At 38.6% G+C, this 23,480-nt stretch overlaps 1 long non-coding RNA gene across 1 annotated transcript; it reads right to left on the bottom strand.

Moving 5' to 3' along the window:
- Nucleotides 1-728: 728 nt before the first annotated feature.
- Nucleotides 729-8,899, bottom strand: LOC135289322 (uncharacterized). Its single transcript, XR_010352099.1, has 5 exons — nt 8,830-8,899; nt 6,348-6,461; nt 5,485-5,547; nt 2,680-2,732; nt 729-939 (listed from the first exon to the last, which is right to left on the bottom strand). It is a non-coding gene; the product is annotated as an uncharacterized LOC135289322 (long non-coding RNA).
- Between the last annotated feature and the right edge of the window lie 14,581 nt (nt 8,900-23,480).

Raw genomic sequence — 23,480 nt, 5'->3', positions numbered from 1 at the left:
ACTGTGCACTTCCTCCCTCCCCTCTTCACTCTCTGGAAGAGAGTCTTAAAGGTGTAAAACTTATTATTCAGTATAAACAGAACAAGATGATTGGGGATAAAAGCATCATATAGTCAACCCAGGACAGGGTTTATTGCCATCCTTACCATTATGTGGTGATGGTACCAAGAGAAAGTAATTGAAGGAAAAACTGTAGCATTTTTTCTGACGTTTATTTCTGAAACCACATCAGTTGCCTCAAAAACAAATGCATTGGTTTCTAAGAGGTAATGGTATTGTTACTAAAGTTTTACCACTTCCATAGAAAAGCAAGTTGAAGGACAGATGTCACATTTTCCTTTACATTACTCTTTTGTGACAAGGGGAGTCATTGGGTAACAAGATGGCACTAAAGAAGAAGCTATGAAATACATTGATAGTCTCCATGACAATTTTACCTTTATTTTCCTTTAATTTGCATTGCCTTCTGTGATACACTAGATTTTTGTCAAGACCCCTAATTTGTGGGGTTTTTCCCATAAGCTTAAATTATAAGAATTCAGAAATACCCAGTATTATCTTATAAAACTCTTAGATGTGAATTTAGGGGTGAAATACATTCCTCTTTTGTTAGATGGATGCATTATTCAGCATCACATGGGTCATTCAGATGAGATTGTAAGAGTATTTAAAAAGAAGAGAAAAAAAAAGTTGCCATATTTCTCTTATGTAAAGTAAGTTTATTCAGAGGAAATAATTTCCTAAGTTGCCATATTTCTCTTATGTAAAGTAAGTTTATTCAGAGGAAATAATTTCCTTTGCTTCTTCATTGCTCTCTACTTTCCCATATTTTCTGTTCTCTGACAAGTGGGTGTTCCAATGCAGCAGAGCAGCAGAAATGAGTGGTTAGAGAAGAGGTCTGTGGGCTATTGGACTGTGTAGAGTAAGTATTGTTTTGTTCTGCAAGGATAGGAAATAAATTAATGAAATAAAGTAGAGGAGGACTGCTTAAGGGTATACTCAGCTGATTTTGAAGAATCTTTCTGTCAAGCTTTTCTTTCTTTGAAAACTTCACCACAGCTATGGCTAAGCAATACAATTGTCACCTGCTGTAGGTTGCTTCAGCCACCTAGATAATTTCTCCTTTCTTGGGGGAGCAGAAAGGCACTTCTTGATGGAGAAGTGTGGTTTATTTTCCCTTGTAGGAGTTCTTGTTCTGTGCAAGGTTGCTAATACATTGTTTACCTCACTGCAGTAGCTGATATATAAATGCTGCATTAAGTATAGCAAGAGACGTGTGTGATTAGTTTTAATCTGCTAAATCCTTACAAAGATGAGTATTTTTTTCTTATTAGGACAGCTTTGGTTTCGAATTTAAAATGTGATCCTGTTTATTCACAGAACCGTGGTCCTTTTTTTATATTTCCATGTGCATGAACCAAACTGAGTAGGGTTTCCAGTAACCTTTGCATTCTCTGAAAACAGAGAATGAATAAAAGATCAGCTATTGTAAGCCAATGTTTTCTGTTATGGCTGAAGAAATTATGCTATGAGACCATTCCACCATAATTTTTGCAGCTGCCTGTTAGTAGCTATCAGGCACATGTTCGCTTAAATCCTGCTGGTTATTGAGGACATTTCCTATTAGACATAGGAAACCCTCTCTCAGCTCCATGCCCTGCCCCCATATTTATTACTTTGTCTGAACAATTACATTAGCCTTTCTGGGGGGAATTCCAACCAGTAATTTTCTACTGCTACAGACTGTTTTTCTCTTAGGGAAGAGATGAAGGCTAGATTGTTGCTTTAAAAGCTTTGTTTGAATTTTAAAAAGTGATTCCTGGATCTCTGGAGCACTGAATAGTGACAAATAACGTTCAAGGCTTTTCCTTTGGTAAGGGGTGATGCTGACTAGTAGTGATTTGTACTCCACTTGTTCTTCAGAGTGGTTTTTTACCACTTTAACTGGTAATGGCAGAAGATGGCAGTGATTTCTAGAATCTGGGGTTTGGGGTTTTTTTGCTTGCTGTATAAACTAGAGAGAAAATGTACTGAATAGGTATAGCATATGTCCTTCAAATAGGTTTAGAAAATCTGCTCAGCAAATGAACTATTGAAGGAAATCCATGAAAAAAAGATCTGTTTTGTTTATCCAGTGCCAATTTCATCTTAGTAATTGGAATGCTATCATCGAGTTGTTGTTAGCCTTTTCTGTAATCTCAACCAGTACTTGCGGTTGAGGAGAGATTGCCGTTGATGGTATGTGCTGCTCCTCTTCGATGCTCTGTGTGTATACATAAATATACCCTGAAGTGTGGGGTCTGGTCCTTTATTACTCATTTGAATTGCATAACCTAGTTTTCCTTATGAGATAAAAGGATATTTGCAAAGGACTGCTGTGAATGGAGGGAATTTATTAAGTATTAGCATGCTTAGGTCAGCTTAATAGACTTATGAAAACCACCAGGGTTGGCAGCTCTCCTGCCACTGACAGCATTAGGCTTTACTTTAATGAAACCTTTTTATCTGCTCAAGAGAGAAGATTGAGCAAACAAATGAAGAGAGCAGTTAATAGAGAATAGATGGTGAAGTGCAAAGGCAAAATGGAAAAGAAAAAGTTTTCTAATTATTACTGGTTTGCTTCTTTTTTTGCATGGGGCTGTTAGGAAGCTGGAACATTGTTAATACAGAGTTACATACCTTAATTTTCAAAAACTGAGCAGGTCACACGAGTCATTGCCTCTATCCCACTGCTACCAAATAAAAAAGAAGGAGAAGGTGTTGGAGAAAGACTGAAGATCACCACATACTTGACACTGATGTTCCCAAGCAAGTATTACCTGTGTTATGGCATTCCGACCTTCAGATTTTGATTCAGAATGTAAGGATTTCATTTGGTATGTTAATAATTTCAAAGAGACATTAATTGAGGTATTGCAGACAGGGAAGACTTCATAAAGTAGGAATCTTTGCTAATGGAATAAGCTAACTGTTCAGCAAAGTGTTTAGTCAACTTGTGGCATCAGTGTTTCCACTTTAGGTCTCTGGATAGCTTAAAACCCATAAACTTAGAGTAATTTCAGCCATTATCTATCTTCTGTTTGTGTGTGTATGTGCATGGTGGCATTGTTCAGTTTTCTTGTATTTCTACTCAGGCATTGAAGATCTTGGGGGTTTGTCATGCTGAATAATCCCACTGGATGTTCCTAGTAAAAATTTTTATTTCCAAGGAATGTATTGATTACTGTGTCGTTTGCTAGCAACAGTCAGCTCTGTTGGTGCTGATAACAGTGATCTACTTGATCCATGGGTGGCAGAGACTGGAGGTGACAAGAAGCGTCAATGCCAGGACTATCCAAAGGCTTAGAGCAGCTTTTGCCATCTCCAGGAGACAGACCTTGGTAATGCATAGTATCAGTCACCCCACAGAAACATTGCAGGAAGCCTGTGAGAGCAAAAGAGGAAGTTTCTTCCTAGGAAACAGAAGTAGTTGAATGCTTTCATCTCTCTCCTGGGGTCACATTAAAGGGAGAAGAAGCTAAAGTCTGCTATGGAACCACTCTTCCCTCTTCGGTGATAAACATCTCATAATTATCTGAAGGTCAAGCAGAAGACTGAAACTGAAAAGCTAAAGAACATCAGTTTTATTGTTTTAGGCAGTTATTTTATTTTAATAAGTACTCAGGAGGATACTCAGTCTGCAGGAGTTGAGCCCAGCACTGAATGACAGTCCAAAGACCTCCAAATACTGAAGATCTACTAATCTCCTGTCTGTAAAGTGAGACAGGGTTAGAAAATTTTCCTGAGAAGTCATGATTTGTGGATGTCACTGTATTATATTAAATGCTTCCCTCTAATCATGTATCTGTGAAACGTGGTTTCTCCTATAAAAAGTGCCATAAGTTCATTCCAGATGGCATATTTTAGTATATTTTACTAATATTAAAAATTATGTTCATATTATCATTAGTTTAAAATTACTGGGTAGCATATAGCAAGTTTACATAGTGTATTTTCTGATGGGAACAGCTAATGTGATGTCCTTACAGAAACATGTTTTCTTGTTAAACAAATATGTATTTCATATTCTGCATATGGAAAGAAGAGCAGCAATATCTGCATTCCCTGTTATTAATTGCCTAAAATCTATGTATTCTCAATGGAAAACTGACTAGCAAATGCTGAAGTGCTGTGCTGAAGTAATTTCCTCTGTGAAAAACCTGTTCTGAGCTTGCAAAGAGTAATAACTGAAAACATTTCTTGTAATGCATTGTGGTAGAAGATTAGGATGTGTAACAAAACACCACACTTGGCAGGGATATGCAGTATAGCATTGAAAGACAGTAATATAAAGGTGGTTAAAATTGTTTGAATGTGACTCTTTTTCTGCTAGATAGGTTAGTTAATGTAGATAAGTCTATATTCCTACTGCTCATTATCAGTAGTTTTCATGACATGGGAAATAGTTTCTGCAGAATTTTTAACTTGTGCTCCAAATAGAGTTTAGAGCAAGTTTTTTAACATCACCAGTATCGAATAGAGACCTCAAATTTTCTCCATGTGTGCCTTCATTATGCCTTTACACTGACATACATATAGGAGTCACGGAGGCCAGCCTGATTTGAGATAGGTTCAGATAGATCACCATTCCCTTGGTGATCCTGCACCAGTGCTGCACAGCTGCACCAGGAAACTTGGGACAGCTGTAGTCCAGCTGCTGGTGCAAAAGTGTGTCTGTGACAGATGCCACATAAAGTGGACCGAGATATGACATCCAAACAGCTTTTGAAATAGCTTTTGCCACACCTGTTATTCTGATGACTGAGCAGAGACAGCAATCAGGCTTTCGGAATTACATGCCTTCGGAAAAAGGTTGTTAAGGGCTGAATTCCTGCCTATTGTAGTTCTGAAAGTTCTTGCTGTCTGTTCTCCCAAGCTAATACATAGGAGATGACTGCTCAACACATTGCTTACCTCCTGACATTTTGATTTGAAGAACACTCATTAATTCACAAAAAGAATCTGGTGGCAAAGTGGAATTTGTGCACAAATTTGGGCACAGCACCATACTCTTTTTGTAATATGCTGATTTAAGATGATCCTTCAAAACTTCCGTGATATATATAGAAGAGTAAATCACTGTAGCTAAACCTTAACATTGGCATAGGAGTGGTAAGAATTTCTGCTATCACAGAGGTGTATCATACTTTAAATCTTATAGGGAATTTTGAATGTCGGAATGTCATTGAATGTCGGAAATCCAGGATGTGCAATTATGCATTAAACAGAAGAATAACAGAATTCAAATCCAAGTGCCAGTGGTGTCATACAGTCTTTAGTACTGGCATACAGTACTTACACATCTAATTTGTCTACAGAAAGAAATTTATGTGAAGTGAGGAAAAAATAGGAAGTGACTTTATAGTGACATTCACAAAAAATAAGGTTCTTAGAGAAACCCCACTATTGTTGATGCCTGATACAACCCTCTGCTCCCATTAGTACCTTCAATGAAAATGTCCTCTCTTTTCCTTGCCTCTGTAGGGAACAAGAAGAGATCATTCCTTACTGGAATAAAAGTCAACAAAGAAAAATTTCTGAGTGCATAAAAAGTGGAAAGAAAACATGTATGTGCAGAGACTAGTTCTTCCTAGCAGGGTTTTTGCAGGTATTCAGGTAAAATATGGGTCAGTATTCTATTGCTTGTCTCACACCACAATCTGTTTCTGAACAGCAATAGAAAAAATGCAGTAGAAAATTTTAGTATTTTCAAATGTAACTTGGATTTGAATACATACCAGAATGTATTGAAAACCTTCACTTTGCAGATAAGGGAAATAACTTTTTTTAGATTCTTTAGAAATTTCAGTTGTTTGAAAAATGTGGGATATTTCAAACTACTCTGTTTTGGACTGATCTGTTATGGTGGGGTTGTTCATCAGAGACATACAAATTACACAACTCTTGAACGTCCTTGTGACAAACAGCCTTGAGTTTATTCTCACAGCTCCTTTTGTAGGAGCTTCAAGTTTCCCTCCCTTACATGTGATTGGCTGAGGTCAGTGTGGACCAGCTAGCTCTCTGGCCAGTGATACATCTGCGTTTAGGGCTGCATGACATTGGCTGAGGGTCCCTGTGTAGATTTGAGTCCAATGTATCCTTGTTCACCCAGGGACTTGCTTTTACTTCTAGGCTGGTTGAGTTTGGGGGGCAGCTTCAGGTCAGCTCCAATGTGACACTGATCCTTCTAAGTGATCAGTATTTTAAGTCTATTACCTGCATATGCACACCAGTAAATGTTAATTAAAATATTTGCCCTTTCACAAGTATGTGTTCCTATTATTCAAGCTGATTTTTTTTCATGTCACCTTTTGTTCTGTAGCCAAGAGGCACATGAGATATCTCTCCACTGGCCACTCATCTTTCATTGAAATTGCTGGACATCACTTTCCTGATACTCCTGTTTTTCTGAGGATTTCATTCTGGAATCCAGATTATGACACCAGTTTATTTGGGTTAATGATTTGATTAACTCATAACTAATCCCCTTGCTTGCAAAGAGATTAGCCATTTCAAAAAATGCAAGTTTCACCATGTGTTCCTTTAGAGAAGCTAAAATAACTCTTTATTACCAGTCATCTCAAATCCTCAAGATCTTTCACTGTTTCCACAGTCTTTATTGAGTTAAAGTTTTTTTTTCCTAGGGAAAATAGTCTTCACTTTCCTGAATAATGTGTGGAATGAACAGAAGCAATTACATTCTCTCAGAATAATTATTATTATTTAACATTTTTTATTAATACCCAAAGCTTTTTTTTTCCCCTGAAAATTCTAGTTACATTCTTTTAATTGTTATGTGCAACCGTGCAAAGATTCAATTATCCTTCTACTCTTTTTAAAACCTGATGGAGTAGACTTTTCTCTACAGACTGTTATCTACTGCTGTTCTGTAAGACAGAAAGGTCACATCTGCATTACCACATTGCATCCTTGGAAAAAAAAAATCAATAGTATTCAAGGATCAGTGAAAAGGGAGCCTAGAAAGTTGCTAGGCAGGCATTATTTGCTTCCTGTATTCAGCAATACAGTAAAAGGTCCAGTCTGGCTAGATCTAGCTGTATTAAAATGGAGACCTCAGTTGGCCACAGTTGACAGATGGCTTGGGTAGCTGTTCCTCACTGTTTTCTATTTGTTAGCCATTATTTACCAAATGAAGGGCTGGTGTCTGGCTGTGTCTTATTTTGGATGTAAAAATTTAGTAATCCCAGGCACCAGCCAAATATTCAGTGTGAACATAATTTTTAAATGGTTGACATTTTTAAACTAGTGGGGTGAAAGGCAATACTTGCTTTCTAGAAGAGCACATGGGGATAAATCCCAGCAAAAAAAGAAAGCTGTCGAACTTTAGGAGTTATAATCACAAAAGACAAAGACATCAGCCAGGAGTGGCTTCAAACACGAAGTTAAAGACAGCTGCAAATCATCAGAAGAATGTGTTTTTTAAATATTCCTCCAGTGAAAATGGCAGCACAAATTCTGACTATTTTCAAATAAAATATGCTTGTGTTTCCTGCATATCAAATCCTGCTAATAAATAGGAATACATTATATATTTGCTTCCAAAACTCAATAGCTGGTTAAAGTGATGACCCAAACTCTGAATATTTGCCACTTTATGGCGACATGCACTTTGCATCTACACAGACCACCTGAGGCTGATGGGCCTCCTCATATATGCATTGAAATCATCTCTGGGTCAAGACCATACTGCTCACCTGGCATTGTTTGAGACAAAACCCCCAACAAACTAGAAGACTTTTTTGAGAAAAAAAAAATCAATCCAGGAGCTGAATCCAAATTCCGTAATAGGCTTGTGAGAGGCAAGGCCTCTGTGTCCAACCAGCAGTGTGGCTGGAGATGGGTTTCCAGAAGGTAGAAGCACATAGAGTGTATGTACACACCACAGACCTGCCAGTACAGACATCCAGACAGACACCTGGAGTCCTCACAGAGACACAGACTACACTGAGGGTGTCATTCTACTGCCCTCTCCAGGGCAGTAGGATGGGGCTCAATGAGTGACAATATACATTTGTGGATGACATGTCTGTCTCTGGCAGTTCTCTTAGACCCTGAGTCTGACCAGCCACCATCCCTTGATGTCAGTCTCCCGAGCTGCTAACACAGCCTGAGGTTTCAGCATCACACGGGCTGCTGGGTGTTGCATGCACACACAAACACACATACACAGGCACACAGAGCTGGCTGGGACTCCTCTGTCCCCATAGACAAACCCCAGGGGACTCTGAACCAGTGCCCTGAACAGGCCAAGGTCCACCCTCTGGAAGTCCAAGGTCCAAGTATTTTGCTGATTCTCTTCCTTACTTCTCCAAGAATCAACACCTCTGTGATTGATTCCATGGTCAGTGTGCCCAAGATGGTCCCTGACCACCACATGTCCCACAGCCCTCCTCTGTTTGTGAACAGCAGGTCTGGCAGGGCATGCCCTGGTGAGCTCCCTTATAAACTGTGTCTGGAATTTACCTTCCACACACTGCAGGAACCTCCTAGACTGTCTCCTCTCCACTGCTGAGTTTCCAGCAGACATTTGGCAAGTTAAAGTCTCCCACAAGAGCAAGGGCCAGTGATCATGAAACATCCACTGACAGAATATTTCACTTCATCCTGGCTGGGTGGTCTGTGACACACTCCCAGCAGGATCTCTGCCATGCTGGCCATCCCTCTGACTGTCACCCACAGGCACCCAGCCTTATCCCCACTGTCCCTGAGCTCTGTGCAGCCAAAACCCTCCCCAGTGTACAGAGCCACCCACAGCCCCTCCTTCCTCACCTGTCCCTTCTGAGGAGCTTGTAGCCCTCCACTGCAGCACTCCAGTCATCCCACCACATTCCCATGGTGATAACCACATCACAGCTTCCTGCTGCCACTGGCTTCCATTGTTTGTTACCCATGCTGGGTGCATTGGTGCAGATGCACTTCAGCTGGGCTGTCCGTGCCACCCCGACACAGGCGAGTCACCCCAGGCTGAACTCTAGTGAGCCTGGTCTTGTCTCTTTCCCCCTTTAAAGCTGCTCAGTCAGTGCTGACAGCTCATGGGATAGAATCCTTTCCTCCCTTTCATACAGGTGAATCCAACCTGTCTGCATCAGGTCTGGTGCCATAGGACTATCCCATGATCAAAACAGCCAAAATTCCCTCAGTGACACCAATCTGTAAGAGAGAGTGAGAAACACAGCCTGCAGGTGTTCCTGATGGCTAGTAGTGGGTTTCCTGCTGGATGCAGACAAGAGTGTGACTGGTCCTGTGACAGCCCTGGGAGAGCCATGGCAAGGTGGTTTGTTTCTCAGGAAGCCTTGTTTTGAGTTCCTGCCTGCCATCCTGGGCTCCTCACTGGGCTTGTGCTATGGGCCCACTGCTCTGGGCAGGTGCAGCCAGGACAGGATATTATCTGGGATGTCTCCTTCCTGCTGTTGTCACCCTGTGCTTTTTGGGGGGGGGGATGTGCATATGAGTTGCATAGCCTGACAAAATCAGTTCAGTAATCAGATCTTTGCAACCTTCCATACATAAAGAAAGCAAGTACCAACAAAAATTTGATGGCAAATTGTCTTTTATCTTTCAACTCACATGCCTGTGGCCACCCACGTAGCAGCACAGGGAAGTAACTTGTTGCATTGGAGTCTTTCATCTTTGCTTGCAAGAAAGCAAGTAAGGGTGACAAAAGAAGGAGGCAATGCTTCATTTTTTCCAGGGTTACCAGCTCTGGAAAGTCTGCCATTAGTTCCTCCATACTGTCTCATTGCTGCTTTTTAAGAATTGACTCTCTTGGCATTGTTTACTATTGTCTGAGAAGAAGAGGATGGTAGTTAATGAATATTCAACCTGGGGAAAAATTTTCTGCATGACTTATAAACTGAAAAATCTGGGCTGAGCAGGCAAAGTTTATAAAAGACTTAAAACCCACTAAAACAAGATGACATTTGGCAAAATCAGTCCCACTGGTACCTCTAGTCTGTGAAGGTAAACAGAAATCAGTTCTGTTCCCTTCAATTTTTCTTTTGTTCTTTTAAGTACCTGAGATAAAAGAAAGGTAGAGATTGCTTGCTTATTTTATGCTGGTTTTGTAAGGAAGATCTTTAATTAATACTTAAATTATTATTTTTAAACTATGTTAAGCAGTACTGTCTTTGAAAACAAACATGTATTTCCACAAGAATTACAATTACTTATGCTGAATATCTTCTTTTCCATGGCATTTCAATAATTCTGCTTCAAGGGTATTTTGCAGGATTGTTAATATTTACATTTTTCATATGTAAATGGAAACATATGTCATCATTAAAATAAGGTATCACATTTTGAGATCTTAGATAAAAAAATTAATTTCAAGCAGAATTGACTTCAGTTGTATTAAAGTAAGCCAATTAAACGCCATGTATTCTGCTTTATAGCCTGCCTTTTTATTTTTTTTTTCATGTTTCAAAATTACATGTACTCCTGAACATTTCAAGTAAGTACTAGTGTTTCCTTGGAACATCTCATTACAACTGTAGTTTATCCCATAGAGAAGTGTAAATTTAATTTATTCTTTATGTTAATTCGTAACTTGCTTGGATACTTGGCATATTCACTGTAGGAGTCCTGAATTGAAAACTCTGAATGTTCAAGGCTCAAGCTACTATGTTTTCTGTTTTTAAATCCCCCCATCATGCACCCAAGCACACATAAACACACTCACATGTCTTAACTGGGTTTTTTTTGCTGACACTTCATAGCATTTATGTACATCTAGAATGTCTCAGCTTCAGAAGACAGTGTCCCTCCCTACAGATTATGGATCATAGAACCTTGGCAAGGGGTTGAACTAGGTGATCTTTGAAAGTACTTTGCAGTCTAAAGCACCCTCTGGTTCTGTGATTATTCATTTACTTTTATAGCTTTTTGCACAAAAACCTCAATGCTGCAAATCTATGTTGCAGATCACTCTTAACTTGCATGATTGATAATCCATTAGCATTAGTTAGCTTTCAATGACAGTCCCTTGACAGTGATAACAATTATTGCTCAGCAGCTTAACTTAGTGATAAGACCTTAAGTACTAACTTAATGCTTATTATAAATCTTTATGTTTAAATACAAATTCTGCTTTCCACATGCTGTTCAATTTTGTGACATATTGGTTTCACTGTAATGTGGCATTACACACGTATCACTAGGGCGCTTCAGTGTGCAGCCCCCTTGTTAATACCTCTTCTATCATCTTGCAGATGATAGCAGTATTTTCTGCTGCCTTACAATCAGTTGCATAGCTGATTGGAAAAGGTAGCAGCACAGGAAATGTGAGTCCACATAGTCTGATTGTGGACAATAGTTCATGCTGACTCTGTTCACTAAGAAGCCATACAGAGGAGACACGAGTCAGGTGCCTAGCAGCTGGAAGGCACAGATAGCTACACATCAGGCTATGTGAGGTCTGCTTTGAGGCTGACCCTGAAGAAAACATGATCAGGAAGGGTATTAAATAACAGAAGCAAAACAAGGAATGCACAGTTGCCTCCATTACCAGTTTCCCCAGCATACTGTAATGGAAACTCAGCAGCCAGACAGAGGCACCATGAGAGGAGTTAATATGGGAGAGACAGATGTTGTGTTCAAGTTGAAGTTTAGCAGACCAGTAGCCATGGGCTTACCACTTCACAAAATATGAATAAATATTATAATGGAGAGGGGACTTATGATCACAATGTTGTTATTCTGCTTGCTGCTTTGTAAGCAACAAACTTATCTACTTATCAAACAGCTATGTTGTTCTTCCACTTACTTTGGCAAGTCACTGTAATTTCTTGAATCTAAGAGTGGCATTTCTTTCTGTCAATATATTTGATAGTGCTTTTGGGGATTTTAAAACCACTAATTAATAGATACACAGCAAGATGCAAAACAATATTATGTTTTCAAATTGGGCTGAGTGGACATAAACAACAATTTTAAGAACATTTTTAAAAGTAAAGCATTGTACGTGCTCTGTCTGTAGTGGACAGATTTTGATCTTAAAATTTAATGACCATTTGATGTTCTTTTCATAATGGAGATCTAGGCTGCCCACACATCTAAACAGCAGGTTTTTTTTTTTTGTTTTTTTTTTTTGCCTGAGATAACAGAAGTTACATCAACCAATCATTGCTGTAATACATGAAATCTTTATATAGTGGACAATTAGCTATTTTTCACACACTTCCAGAAATTGAAAACAATGTGCTCAGAGCTGCATAATCAACCGTATCTGGATTGTGATATTCAAGGGCAAATCACATTCTGTTAATAAAAGCCACAAAGGCCTTGGAGGTATGTGGTCTCAGGATAATCTTTTAAGTGAACTCATAGGTTAATCAGTAACCATGTGAGCAGGATACTCTGGAAACAGGCACATGCAGTACTTTGGAAGGCATTAAATGCTGAAAAGGTGAAGAGATGGAGCAAAGTACAATTGGGCAATGCTTCACAGGTAAACTTCTATTCAGAGGACAATGCTTTTACAAGATATATTAACCCTTGGAGGTATAACCAGCCCAGGCTTACAAAGCATTATCTGTAAACATATGAACATATGAACTAGTGTGATTTGTAGGTGTTTTCATTTGGGACTTTAGTTTGGGCATCTTTATAGCTGAACCTGCCAAAAGGGCCAGAGTCATATCTGAAAACAGTGAACTTCACATAGAGAAGAGCAGTACTTAAATTCTCCTCTAATGTTAGTTTATTTTTTGCAGTTTTTCTTTTCCTGGGAAAGGATGTAGACTCTGATAGTACATAATAGTTCAAAGAAATAGACTATTATTAACCTTTGGAGAAAATCTTTTATGTTCCTTGCAAGCTCTGTCTGTTATCTTGTGCAGATTTGTTTTTCTGCATTTTTTTTTTTTTGGTGTGTTTTTTTTTTTTTTGTTTGTTTGTTTGTTTGGGTTTTTTTGGGTTTTTTGGTTGTTTTTTTTTTCCCCTAATAAAAGATGCTTCCAGTTTTCCAACTGGAAGATAAATTGAAAATTAAAAATCTAGGAAAAATCTAGAATTTTTGTTACCACCATGCTTAACCTTCACTAGAAAATTGATGAGATTCTCTCTGGAAAGTTTTTTACAAGGAAGTATAGCCAACAAACATTTAACTTACTAACTACCAAAGAAATATCAATGGAAACAACATATTCATTGCCAAGATGCAGTCAGTAAACACAGGCTAGAGAAATGTGAAGCACCTTAATTGCTTTATGCATTTCAGAGGCCACAAAATGATTTAAAGATCTACTTGTGTACCATGACTTATAACCCTATGGAGACATTTTCTAAAGAAAAAGCAACATATAAAAAGAAGCCAGCCTTATAAAATTGTCCTGGTGTTTACTTACTCTCTGTTTTAAGAATGTGTGTCAAAGGTGTCTAAAGGAAAGCTTTTCCGTTTGAATAGTGACTGAACTGATACGCTGATGGCAACTGTGCTTGGTTTCTTGTGAGAACTATAAAGGTATTCAGGGAAAAAATCAGGACAGATCCCTTAAGGCATGACACATTCATTGTGAGTTGTACATTTATGTGTGTGTGCATTTAAGTATCTGGTCTCTGCTGAATGAGGGACCTGACTGAGTACCTTGTACTACCAGCCACCTGTCTGCCACACATCTCACTTTTGGACATAGGTCCCAGAGCACCAATTTCCTTCATAATCACTGGCAAGGGTCAGGCCATCCACACTGCAATAACAATCCCTCCTTTAATTTTGTCTAGAAAAAATGAGCTAAAACTTTATCCTTACTTTCATGGTGACATGATAAAATAGATAGGAACCCAAGAAGGATTTTCTATCAGAGAAAGGGAACTTATGCAAGAAGGAGCCTGGGGTATGTTGTCTCTGAAAGTTGCTCAGAAGTGAATGTTCTAAGCCTCCATCTAACAGCTGTAGTTAAAAGGTGATTTGAGGTATAATTTTGGCTGCAAACCTCACTGAAAAAAAATTAAAGAGGCTTAAGTTATTCCCCTGTTTTATGTGGGGACAATGAATATTCTTGAGTCTTGTATTTCCAGACCTTTTTTGCTGAGAAGCTCTTTCACTCAGAAATATCTCAGTACATTAAGAGCTTTGTTTTGCCCCTTATCTAAGTTCTTGGCACAATATCAGTCAAACGTCTGAATGTTTTCAGCAAGAGAGTACTGGTGATCTGCTTAAACCAAAGACACATATGACAAATAGGCAGTGTTGTGAGGGACAGGTACAGATCACATGGTCTTCCGTGGCTAAAGAATGGAACCTCTAAATTAGAAGTGAGTTTTTGCTAATGTGAGGTAACTGAACACAGAAATATTTAGGCATCAATTGTTGTTGCTTTGTATTATTAATAGTTTTCTAGTGGTAACTATTAAGGACTACTTGGCAGAAACTTTACAAAACTGCCATGACTTAGTTATTTTAACAATTTCTAGTAAACTTGACATATACTATTCCAATAAAGGCCAGATACTTCTTTTGTTTCAGGAGAAATATATCTATCAGGTGTTTATTTTTTAGTATTCAGCAACAGGCTGTATTTACACTGAAATAAGAATGGCATGTTTCAGGGAGGTTTCAAGCATCCTCTAATGAATACAGTTAAAGGAGTGGGAGGTCTTAGGGTTATATCAGAAAAATTATCTTGGGTTCTGCTACTTTTCAGCTTAAAATTGTAGAATTATAGAATATCCTGAGTTGGAAGGAATCCATCAGGATCATAAAGTCCCACTCCTGGCTCTGCACAAGACACCCCAATAATCACACCATGTGCCTGAGAGCATTGTCCAAATGCTTCATGAAATCTGTCAGGCTTGGTGCTGTGACCACTTCTTTGAGGAGCCTGTTCCAATGCCCAACAGCCCTCTGGGTGTCCTTTTCTTGACATCCCTCCTAAACCTGGTAATTTCCCAGCCCTGTAATTTATCCAGGTCTCTCTGCAGGGCCTCTCTGCCCTCGTGGGAATTGACAGCTACCCCCAATTTAGTGTCACCTGCAAACTGGCTTAGTATTTCTTCCAGTCTCACATCCAGGTCATTTATGAAGATGTTCAAGAGAAGTGAGCCAAAGATGGAGCCCTGTGGAGCCCAGTGGAACCCCACTAGTGACAGGTCACATCAGTCTGATGTCACCCCATTCACTGTAGCCCTTTGTGCCTGACCTATGAGCCAGCTGTTCACCCACCATATGATGTGTTTATCCAGCTGTGGGCTGGGCATTTTCTCCAGAAGGGTCCTGAGAAAGACAGCATTGAACGCTTTGCTGTAATCCAAAAACATCACATCAACTGGATGGGTTTCCCTGTCCTGGAAGGAAATTATATTTGACAAGAAAAACTTTCCTCTCATGAAGTAGTGCTGGGTGCAATGACTGCATTGTCCTCCAGACAGTTTTCAGTACTTCCCAGAATAATATTTTTCCATTATTTTACTGGGCACTGAAGTGGGACTTACAGGCCTGTAGGACCTCCTTCCTGCCCTTCTTAAAAACTGGGACAACATTTGCCAGCAGATCCTGCACAAGTTCAGGGTCAACAGGAAATTGATCTTTCTCACAGCCATGGTCCTCCAGCTCAGGGCACTGAGACCTCCTTGGTCTCTCACCTGTGTTGAAAACAGAGACAAAGAATGCATTAAACACCTCTGCCTTGTCCATGTCCCTGTTTGTGAGATTGACCATCCACATCCTGTAAGTGGCTGACGTAATTTCTACACTGCCTTTTGCCATTAATACTTTTGGAAAAAGCTCTATTTATTGTCCCCCAAAGTTCTGGCCGTCTTCAACTCCAGTTGAACACAAATTTTCCCTCCATAGAGAGAGTCTGTGGGGAAGTGAAGTCCTTCCCACTATAAGCAAAGAGCAGGTTCAGGACCACTTGAACCTGAAGAGCCACCTGTTGATAACACCTGATTAGGCCACCAAGGCCCTGAGGTAGATGACTGCTATTGTTTCCAAGCCACTCTCCATCATATTTGAAAAGTCATGGTGGTCAAGTGAAGTCCTTGGTGACTGGAAAAGGGAAATATCTCTCCACTTTTGGAAAAGAGAAGGGAAGATCTGTGGAACTATAGATGAGAGAGCCTCTCTGTGTCTGGGAAGATAATGGAGCAAACAATCCTGGAAGATACACCATGGCACATAAAGGACAAGGAAGTGTTCTGAGGCAGCCAGCATGGCTTTATGAAGGGCAAATTGTGCCTGATCAATCTGGTGACCTTCTGTGGTGGAGTGATGGCAACAATCAGTATGGAAAGGCCAATGGATGTCATCTATCTAGAATTCTGTAAGGCTTTTGATACGGTCCCACATCACATTCTTATCTCCAAATTGGAGAGACACAGACTTGTATTTGATTCAGTGGATAGGGAACTGGCAGGATGGATGCCACCAGAGGGTTGTGCTCTGTGCCCAGGTGGGAGCTGGTGACAAGTGATGTCTGTCAGGGCTCTCTGCTGGTACTGCTGCTCCTCAGTGTCCTCGTCAATGGCACAGACAGTGGGATTGATGCATCCCCAGCAGGTTTGGAGATGACACAAACCTGAGCAGTGCAGCTGACACAACACAAGGATGGGATGCCATCCAGAGGGACGTGGATAAACTTGAGAATTGGGCCTAAGAGAACTTAATGAAATTAAAAAAATCCATGTGCCAGGTGCTGCACCTGGGTTGGCCCAATCCCTGATATAAGTAGAGATGGGGAGAAGAAGTCATAGAAACAGCCCTGTGGAAGACTTCTGGGCTGTCATGGGTGAAAAGCTGGACATGAGTCAGCAGTGTGCATTCCCATCCCAGAATTCTAATGATATCCTAGGCTACATCAAAAGAGAAGTGATCATCAGGCCGAGGGAGGTTATTCTCTCCTTCTACTCTACCTTGTGAGACCTCACCTGGACTTCTGCATCTGTCTTTGGGGTCCTCAGCACAAGAAAGATGTAGACCTGTTAGAGCAGGTCCACAGGACACCATTGAGAATGATCAGAGGGCTGGAGCACCTCTCCTGAAGACAGACTGAGAGAGCTGGGGTTGTTCAGCCTGGAGAGGAAAATGTTTGAGGGAGCCTTTTCTTAATTGTGGCCTTCTAGCATTATAAAGAGGCTTAAAAAAGGAAGAAGATCATGCTTTTTTTTAGATTTGCAGCCCCAAAATCCTGCTTCAGAAGTGGTAATAGACACTTGCCTTCACCTCCCTTTTTGTAAGTAGAGTTGGGATGCTTTCTGCCTGTACACATAACCTTGTGTTTACTGACAGTCTTTCATTCACCCTGTATTTTGTTGTCCACTCAATGGATTTAGTCAGGTGTTTCTGCCATTCTTCTCTTGGCCCTTGTAATTATTGGTTTTTAAAGTTCATTTAGTAAGATGTTACCTTACACATATTTTCAGGTCATTTTATTCACATATTTCATGCTACTTGCTTTTTTGCATGAATTTACTATAGTATTATATAATTTTACCTTAAAAGCAACCTTCTTTTATATAGAAAGATCTCATGAAAAAACAACATGTTTTGTTGTACCTGTACTGATCTGCTCTTTTTACTATGGAAAACACACAGCTGAATGGCTTTTGAGACTTGGAAAAAGACATAGTTCCTGAAAGATGAGTTTATATTTCATATGTTTTTAAAAAATCCCAACTAAAACACACTCCCAAATATGCAGGTTCCTAAGATGAAAATATTATCTGGAAGGCGGCTTTTTGAAATAAAGTGCCTTATGAAGCAACTCACACATAAATTCCTTCAGTGACAGGTTCTGATGTAAGTATTTGATTGAAAAAACTTCTCTATGGTATTCCAGAAGATGGAGAATATGCCCAATATCAAAGAATTAAGAAACAAACCCACATCATTGAAGGTGGTGATGGAATAATGAAAGGACTAAAATGAACACATTTTTAAACATAGCTCTTTGAAGAGAAGTCCAGAAGTAGGGACAGAAAGCTTTTGAATCTGATGAAAAGATTAAAAATTTAAATGGTCTAAAAGGGGTCTAAAAACCCCTCTTTTGAAGGTAGCTGGTAGGATTAGAGTTAGAAAAAAGAGGATGAGATATGATTTACTATTTAAGAGCATAAGTAATTAAAAAATTAACATACTTTATAAAACAATATTGTTTTGACCAGGTAAACATGAGAAATCTTTCAAAACAGTTTTGTAAGGGTGGCATGTGTAGGAATTGCAATTTTTATTTATTGTGCTTTTCCTTTAGAGATTGCTTTATCTTAAAAAAAAAAAAAGTTCCTCTGAAGTTATTGGGTTAGATTAAGATAAGCTGCTTTCCCATTCCCTGCACTGATAAGGAACCACTCACTAATTAACAAAGGCAACCAGCTTCTCTAGGAGCATTTAAGAAGCTCATATTTTCACTTTACACTGATTTCTTGAGAAAGGTAAGGAATTCTTTCCCATGAAGGCTGTGCAGACAATGGAATAGAAATTCCACCTTGTGAAAAAGCTCATGAAATGTCAAGCACCTTCTCAAGAATAAGCAGAAGGTGCAGGAATAGGCCTCCATGCTGCATTTCATCTTTCTCACTGAGTATCATTCCCTCCTCAGAGGTTTATAATTGTCAAGGTTTATTTTCTGGAAGAAATGCAGAAATATCTTGACAGATCTATACTTCTGTGCATAACATTTTCTAAAGGAAATATAATTTACAAATGTTCAGGAGAGATACAGATCCCTAATTCTGCATGGCTTAGTGTGGTCAAGTTGTGGTCTCTCCACTGAAATAATAGCAGACTATATTAGTGGAGAATATAGAACATAGATAATGTAGTCATTTTCATGCAAATTTTCCAGGTGAACAATGCACTTTCAAGCTCATCCAATTGGCTTTCAGGTGAATTCTCCTCTTTCAAAGATGTGTCCCAGAAACAGAACTGGAAATGAAGATGTCATATGGTTGAAATTGAACCACTTACCACACCACTTGCAAGGGATGTTCAGGTCATATGTTCAGGTGCTTGGAGCGCTGCCTCCCCTCCTTATCTCACATCCTCAGCAGCCTCCAGAATCTCAACTGAACCACAGACAAAAGGCTTTATTTCCATGTCCTTTGCCTAGCCTTTCAAAATCCCATCTCTTTTAAAGGGTAATCAGAATCTCTGTAATGTTGCCACCGGCCACAGTATCAGTGTGAAGATTCAGGGGTCTCATTAAAAAGTATAAACAAATTACCATGAGCCTAAGAATTTAAAAAATACCAACAAACTAATATAAAATTAATTTGTATTAAATAACACATGAAATATTATCTTTTTTCCCCCCCCTCTAATTATTGTAAAGCTGTTGAGCAACATTTTATTGAGAACTGAACTTCAGCAAACTCCATTCATCATTTGGAGTACACTTTATGGAATAAAAATCCTCTTGCTACAATTGTAGTTCTGCTTTCTGCGTGAGCCAAAGCTGGGTTAATGCCTCTGTGTCACCAGGCATTGGCCATACATGGTGGCCTGGCACTGGTGTTGGGGTTCTGTCACTTCTACTGACTTCTTTTTGTGCTTTTCTTGGGACTAAGAAGGTTAGAGCAAACCAGCTGGATCACAATGTTACTCCTTCCTCAAATGGGAATATGAAGTTAATTAGTTGTCATTCTAGAACTTTTAATCATCTATGGAATTTAAATGCTTGCAAGTTGTTTTTAGGTTTTAGTTGTTATTTTGTTTGGTTGATTGTATTTTGGGGGGGGTTTCTTTGTATTTGTTTTTGGGTTTTTTTTTTTTTTTTTTTACTTTTACCTTCTGCAAACTAAGGTAATAAATACACAGAAGAGATTACTTTTTCCCCCTATCGAAGTGGAATTTTTTTTACATCATGCAAACTTTTGAAATGACTATGAAGTAGGACTTTATTCAGTGTATGTATAGTCTGTGATGGATGCCCAAACAAAATGTCAAATGTCTGAATTTCCAAAATTATTGCATTGACAACTTTTAAATAAAAATACTTTTGCACTTCTATATGCTGAAGGTTGTAACTCTGAAAATGTCATCTGGGAAATGGAAAATTCTAGGTCTTAAGTGAGCTTGAGGTAGGGAGGGGCATTCTGAATGGAGTGTGAAAGGCTTGGATACACACATGCATTTTTTCTATACGGCCTTAGTGCTTCTGAAAGCAAGAAAACAATAGTAATGGCTTTGATTGGACATGGTGCAAGCAACCACTCTGAAATCCTCCCCATGCAACTTGCCTAATGCACTTCAGTGCTGGCTTGTGATATCCCTCATGGTTCTTGTTCTGGACATTTCTTGAGCAGAGGCTGCCAAATGTGTAGCCTTGTGCCAAACTACATGGTGGTTTTCAGATATGTGCAAATTGTGCCAAAAGAAATTTATTTGAAGAAATGAATCATATGTTGAGATGTTGTTAGAAATAAAATAGAACCATTTATATGCTGAGTTTATTTCTAAAGTCGCTTTGATACGCAAGTCTAAACAATCCAGCTCTTGTTAAAGTGCTGGGGTTTGGGTTCTTTTCCAGCTATAGAATATGAAAACCACCCTGAACAGTCTCAGCTGAGAAGTTGGTTAGTTAGTATGCATAGTAGCAACCTCAGGAAATATTTGGAAAGAGCCAAATGTGGAACAACTGATGCAGTGGAACAACATTTCCAAACTTTTAACGGCTCACTTTTTGGAGCTTGTTCTGTTCAGCAACAAAATGACAGAGCAACTGGTGTTCCTATGTAAACCACATGTTGCTAGATCCCACAGTAGGACATATGTGTGGATATAAGAAAACTTCCAGATTTAGGTTCAGCCACTGCCACATAGCATCAAATAACAGCAAAAATATTTTTAACATGATAACTGCATACACTAACTGGTTTCTTGTTTCTGTTCCTCTGTAACTAACATTGATGAAAGAGGAAAGAAAAGGCCTGGTCACCATGGTATAAGTGTTTATGAACCCTTAGGATAGAATCTTTGAAAGTGCCTAGCTGTGGCCTTTCTTTGCCCCTCTGACATCAAGAAGAGCAGAAATAAACCAATGCAGGTAACGCTATCCTTAATATGTTTTGCAGCAGAACTTATACTTCTTATTATACCTTACGCCTTGTTATCCCTCTTTTCTTCTCTCTATTTGGTAGTCCATTTAAATTCAATTACTCTCCAGACTGGTTAGCCAGGAATATTCAATGGCTAAAGGCACTTTTGTTACTTCATAATTTTAAAGATATGGTGATTTTAGGAAATGTAAGACAAATGTATTCAATTTCAAAAGCTCTTTAAACAGCATGGCATAGTACTAACTAATACAACAAAAATTTTGTTAACAACAAACATAAGCATTAAGAAATTAAAGTCAGAGCTATCTAGTATACAAAATGGTCTAGAAATCTTAAAAATCCAGTGAGATACTTTTATGATGTTGCTAGCATATCTTGCTTTCAGCCCAGATGGAAGGCTGACAGCAAAAATTGTGGGGTTTTTCTTTCCTTTTTGGTTGTCTTATTGCTTCTCTTCTCACCAAAACTAATATTTAAAGAGGTAAAATAAAAGAGGCACTTAAATGTTTTGGAAATGTACAGTTTAATTGCACCTTCTTCTGTAACTCAGGTCTGGGCATTTTTGATGGGATGACAAATCAGAAAGAATATAATGGCAGAAATTCCCCCTTTAATCTAAAACTGAAGGCTTGGATGCTGTTCTTGGTTATACCACTGCAAGTCTTGGCTACTGTTAATCAGTGCATTTTCACTTGTTTCATACACAAGCATTAGACAATTTAGAATCTTGCATAGAGACTTTCTGGTATTTTGTGAACACTAACATTATAAGACGGGGAATAAAACTAAAAAAATATTAACTCTACTTTAGAACTAGCCTAACATCTCACTCCAACCTGAGAAGAATACCAAAATCTTGACATTTTTACAGAATTCTGGAAAAATTACAAAATAATTTAATGCCATTCATTATTAACTTTTAAAATTATTATGCTATTAAAATTATTATATGCAGCAAACAGTTCTTCAGTGAGAACTAGAAAAACATGCAGCACCATCCCTGGTCATAATTTTCCCAGTTTTTGACCAAATACCTCCTTTAAAAATGGTTCAGGTACTTAGCAAATCAAGGGATATTCTGATCTGAACCTGTAATCTGGGTTGGATCATAATAATAGCTTTGAAAATAAAAGAAATGTGAAGGAGTGTAGATCCTGATCCAAGTATCTTGTCTTAGACTCCTTATTGTTCTTTAGCCTGTGGATTTCACTGCTGGACACTACTGGCTGGGTTTTTTTCCAAGCAGATAGTCAAATGGGGACTTCTATTTCTCTTTATTTGGATATTTAATGGAACTTCTTGACACACAACTTTATTAGAAATCATTTTAGGCGAGATTTTCCACATTTTTCTAGTGAAACAGTATACTTTTCAGTGACTGTAGTGCTTTCTTTTTTGTATGAATTCCTAATTGTTAAGGCAGATGCAGTAAGTCTTTAAACATGGAATTATATTGTTATCATTTACTTTAATTAACATTAAGGGATAAGAACTTTTTCTGGCATAACAGTGCAAAGTTCAGTTGTCATGATAACTACAGTGTGTCTATCTTTGTTAAACAAGAGAAATGCTGCTGACAATTATTTCAACTTTTTCAAGATACATTTTTTATTTTTCTTTTCTGATCTACATGCACCACAACAATGAATTCAACACTGTCTCAGCTGGTAAAAGAGTAGTATGGAGTACTGACATATTTGTCTTCTAACATGGAAGACTACATAGCAGACAACAGTGACCTAGTTACAAGATGTATTATAGGAAATAAAAGTGAAAATGGAGGAAAGCAATATCACAGGCCACTCTTACTATAAGTGAATCTTTCTGTAAATAACAAGGTTTTTCAACTTATGGCACTAAATTTTTTCAACTATGACAACAGAAAGAGATTAATTAGATAATGTTGATGGAATAGAAAAGCAAAATTATGTTAAAAAACATTTCAGAATATGCTTTACCTCCTTTTCTTCTTTCTTTGCTGATGAGCTAGTAGATCCAAATGTAAACTAACCAGCAGGTGGTAGCAGTGTTTAAGATTTCTAGAACTGGTATATAAATCATGCAAGTTACTAATACATTGAAAAAATTTCAGAGTACAGACCACACAGTCAATGCCTCTGCAAGTTCATGGCAAGGTTCTTCCATCTTTATTGATGAGGTATGGACTTTTAGTTGACATCTTTAAGACATTTCAAAGACAATTTCATGTGCAGAGTAATAGATTAGACTAACAGGTTGTTGGGAGTGTTCTGTGGTTTTTGTTTTTGTGGGTTTTAGTTGTTTTGGTTTTTTTCTGATTTGGTTTGGGTTTTTTGGCAGGAGATAGAGTATTAGCCTAGTACTTCAACTTCACTCGTTTCACTGCCATTTCCTCTGCATCTGTAAAACATAGAAAGATTTTGACAGTGTTCACATCAGAGGTTGTATTT

The sequence above is a fragment of the Passer domesticus genome, chromosome Z, assembly GCF_036417665.1.
Source record: "Passer domesticus isolate bPasDom1 chromosome Z, bPasDom1.hap1, whole genome shotgun sequence".
Lineage (NCBI taxonomy): Eukaryota > Metazoa > Chordata > Aves > Passeriformes > Passeridae > Passer > Passer domesticus.
The sequence above is the reverse complement of the archived record's forward strand: the minus strand, read 5'-3'. Positions and strand labels throughout refer to the sequence as shown.